General features: G+C 36.4%; 1 long non-coding RNA gene across 2 annotated transcripts in view; it reads left to right on the forward strand.

Annotated features, from left to right (window-relative positions):
* Positions 1-877: 877 nt before the first annotated feature.
* The window catches only part of LOC149136635 (uncharacterized), a 34,630-nt gene continuing 31,263 nt past the window's right edge, over positions 878-4,244 (forward strand). The window contains exon 1 of one of the 2 annotated variants that reach the window (XR_016241149.1): positions 878-1,969. This is a non-coding gene — a long non-coding RNA (uncharacterized LOC149136635). Of the gene's footprint in view, positions 1,970-2,613 lie in introns of those variants that run through there. The other variant, XR_016241148.1, reaches the window with a different exon arrangement.

A 4,244-nucleotide genomic window follows, 5' to 3' on the forward strand; every position in this document is an offset into this window, starting at 1 on the left:
TCACATAGAAATTAGTGTTAGCCATTCCAAGTTTAATAATTGCTGAGTTTATTTAATTTTAGTCTAGTCCTCATAACCTTGATTTCAATGTTAATATTATCATAGGTATTTAAATTAACTTTTCTGTAACATTAACTGGAAAGCTCAGTAAAAGTGTCTTAATTTAAGTTATTCTTTGTTTTATCATTAAATGTAAACAGTTAAATTTTTTAATATATATGAGTGGCTGTGTGATAAGTAGCTTGCTTATGAACCACATGGTTCCGGGTTCAGTCCCACTGCGTTGCACCTTGGGCAAGTGTCTTTTACTATAGCCTCGAGCCGACCAAAGCCTTGTGAGTGGATTTAGTAGACGGAAACTGAAAGAAGCCCGTCGTATATATGTATATGTATATATGTGTGTTTGTGTGTCTGTGTTTGTCCCTCCAGCATCGCTTGACAACCGATGCTGGTGTGTTTACGTCCCCGTAACTTAGTGGTTCAGCAAAAAGACACCGATAGAATAAGTACTAGGCTTACAAAGAATAAGTCCTGGGGCCAATTTGATCGACTAAAGGTGGTGCTCCAACATGGCCTCAGTCAAATGACTGAAACAAGTAATAGAGTAAAAGAGTAACGTCGAATTTTAGCAATCACTTTAAATTATTACTAAGTTTTTAAATTATACTTTCTCTAATAAATTCTCGCTCTTTGAAAAGCTTTCGTGAGCCTTATTCTGTAGTGGACATCTTATGTACTCTAATGCTGAAATTATTAGAAGATCGCAGCTCCTAGTAACTGATGGCAAACTGCAACACCTTATTGACCGCTTTAAATTTTAAAGTATCTGAGAAAGTACTCATTAATTCTTACCGTCCTCTTTCCATTTAGTATTTTATAACAGCAGCCATATACAATTAAATATAATCTTCTGAATGTTAAATTCTAAAAGTAGTGTAGTGACGTACTTAATAAAAAAAAGTTACATATAGAACAATATCTATGAGTGAGTGTTAGTAACTAGAACTCGATCCTCATTAATCGGAGTTATTTTCATCAGTCACGGTGAATATATAAATGACATTCTTTACTAACTTGTCCTTAAATTTAGATTAGAGGTCCGAATATCGAAACACTGGGCAAAGTATTCCAGAAGCCCTATTTCTCTGGAAGTTTATATTTGGAGCTTTCACGGCTTGTAATCATGTATTATATAAGGCAGTAGATTGGCAGAATAAGTAGAGAGTAACGAACAGATTGTCTTGCGATATTTAATTATATCCCTTTATATATTTGGAGTTGAAATCTCACCGAGGTCGACTTTGCCTTTCATTTTTCTTGGGTCGATAGCATAAGTACCGATATTTTACTGCTCATTATAAATAACAGTAACCTTCATTGAAAGTTTAGTCATACACCAAAGTTGGAAACCAGTTATATATCCTGTATTTTTTCACAACCATCGGAGCGCGACGTGCTTCTCACGAACGCATGTTCGTGAGATGGTTGTGATCTGTAAACAGTTGTGGGTAGGAACCGGAAAGAGAAGTATGAACACACAATATGCATGTGCTCACTGAATTCATAAAACAGAAGAGAAGAATAAAAACACGATGTCAAGCAAGTTCTATGACGGTCTGCATGTTACGTCTGACACCACTATTACGCTGCTTTACTGCAATTTTTTTGTTCTTCTGCTAAAATGCAAGAACTTTTAATTTTACACCAGCGCAGCTCAACATGATACGTGGTTTAGTTTCCAATTTTGTATTGCGCTGAAAAACGCCATTCAATTTCAACCACCAGTCGAAGCTCAATGACTTCACTTACACCTTAAGTCCTTAAGGAAAGGTACGGAAATCCTTACATCCTAGACAGTAGACTGGCTGAATCAATAGAGCAGCGGATACAACGCATTGCAGCGTTTATATACGATCCTCTATATTCGGAATTTAAACCCTGCTGCGATCTGCTTTACCTATAGGAATAAGTATAAAATGTTATTTTCTTACATTTTGGCATTTAAAATTAATGTTTATAATATATAAAATTTATACACACTATTATTGTACAATAAGATTGTTAAATTTCATATGTATTGTTATAAAATCGGTTAAAGCTTATGGGATGGTAAACGAAATCGTCTTCTCAGCGCCAGATGCCGACGACCAGGAAGCCGTGATAAACTCCTAATTGTACCACCTATATCATCTTCCGACGATATGAAGAGATGAGAAGAGAGACATTGGCGACAAACTGTTGGTGATAGTGGGAAAAAGGAAAAAGACAGGCAGACGACGTGTAAAATGCAATAAGAGTAGACTAACAGAGAACTCGGTTGTACGATAGCCTGAAGCGATGAAACTGGTTCAGATTAATGTTTAACCTGAGAAGAACCGAACCAGTTAATACGTTGATCGAACACACAAGGAGGAACTAGCAGTAGGCGATTCTTAACAGACGTGAAAATGACCACGTCGTGCTTTGTGATTGCTGGAGAGATCACACAACAAAGGTCGAACTTTTCATGGCTTGGCTAGGTCCAGAAATACGGATATTTTTTAAGTGCTCAGATTTTAGAACACGGAATGGAAGATGGATGAAGTTGTGCAATACTTTGAACCGGTAGTTACTATGTGGTAGTTTCTCATCCATGTGTGCTTGATTTGCTTTTATTTGTTTTTATGCATTGTCATTTATTTATATATATTTATATTTGTTTTGTGTATATGTAATTTCAGTGCTTTATTGACCAGTATTTTTTTGTCTCAAAACGGAGTTGGTAAAATAAAGTGTCAGTCTAAGAACTGGGGTCAATAATTTCAATTAAGCCCTTCCTCCTACAAAATTGCTGGCTTTCTGTCTAAATCAGAAATCATTACTATTGTTGTTGTTGTTGTTGTTGCTGATGTTATTATTATTATTATTATTATTATTATTATTATTATTATTATTATTAGGAAGGTGTCGAGCTGACAGAATCGTTAGTAGGCCGGGCAAAATGCTTAGCGGCATTTCGTACGTCTTAGCATTCAGAGTTCAAATTTTACCGAGGTCGATTTTGCCTTTCATCCTTTCGGGGTCGATAAAACAAGTATCAGTTGAACACTGGAGTCGATGTAATCGACTCATCCCCTCCCCCAAAATTGCTGCCGTTGTGGCAAAATTTGAAATCATTATTATTATTATTATTATGAAGAAAAAGCAACAGTAGTAGTAGTAGTTGCTGTCGTCGTCAGCAGTGATTGTGCAATATGATTAAAAGCGTTCCAAATCGTGTCTATTTCTGTCTTTTATTCACTCATAGCTAATGCCTAAGAGTATACGGCAGCTATTTCTTGATATCGTGTGATAGCGCTGCTGCTAGAGCATTTACTCAACGTTGTAATTATTTTTAAAGGAAATAAAGTGGCAAAAATTTTAGGGTGGCCATTGTCTAGGTAAATAAGTGCCGAACTGGCAGAATCGTAGTGCATCAGATAAACTGTCGTGCGGTATTTGTTTAGATTCTCTCTGAGTTCAGATCCCACCGAGGCCAACTTTGCCTTTCAGGTCAATTATAAAATGTAAAATCTGGAGGCAGATTTTCGTAATTCTAAGAACGTCAGATAGCACTCTTTGTAATATTTGTTCCTTTTTTTTTTTCGTTCTGGGTTCAAATATTGCTTTTGTCTACATGGATAGTTAAACATAATCTACCGCCCAGTTTAAGAACATCACCATGCACTGTAAATGCCTTTAGTAAAATCCACTGTTGAAAGTTTTTGGCTCAGATTTCCGATTTGAGTATATTTCCGCTAGTTTCAGTGGCCCTGTAAGAGGTGATGGGGACTTCTCTCCTGAGAGAAAGATTATATCAAAACATGTTTGCAATATAGGGACATGCGTAGCTGCGAAGGTGAGTCTGACTGCGAGGCACGTTGGGTGTCTTCAATAGACTCGGGCTGACCAAAGACTTATGAGTGAATTAAGTAAATGGGAACTGAAAGAAGCCTGTTGTATATATTCATGCATTGATAGATATTCATGTATAGATAGATAGATAGATAGATAGATATACACACATACATACGCATACACGCACGCATACACATACATACATAAAAACATATGTATGTATGTATCTATGTATTACGTATGCATGCATATATGTGTCTTTCTGTTTGTCCGCCACCGCTTAACAATCAGTATTGGTTTGCTTATGTCCTCGTAACTTAATGGTTCGACAAATCAGGCCGATAGAATAAGTACCAGGCTTGTAAAAG

Source organism: Octopus bimaculoides, chromosome 3 (assembly GCF_046866305.1).
Source record: "Octopus bimaculoides isolate indiv1 chromosome 3, ASM4686630v1, whole genome shotgun sequence".
NCBI lineage: Eukaryota > Metazoa > Mollusca > Cephalopoda > Octopoda > Octopodidae > Octopus > Octopus bimaculoides.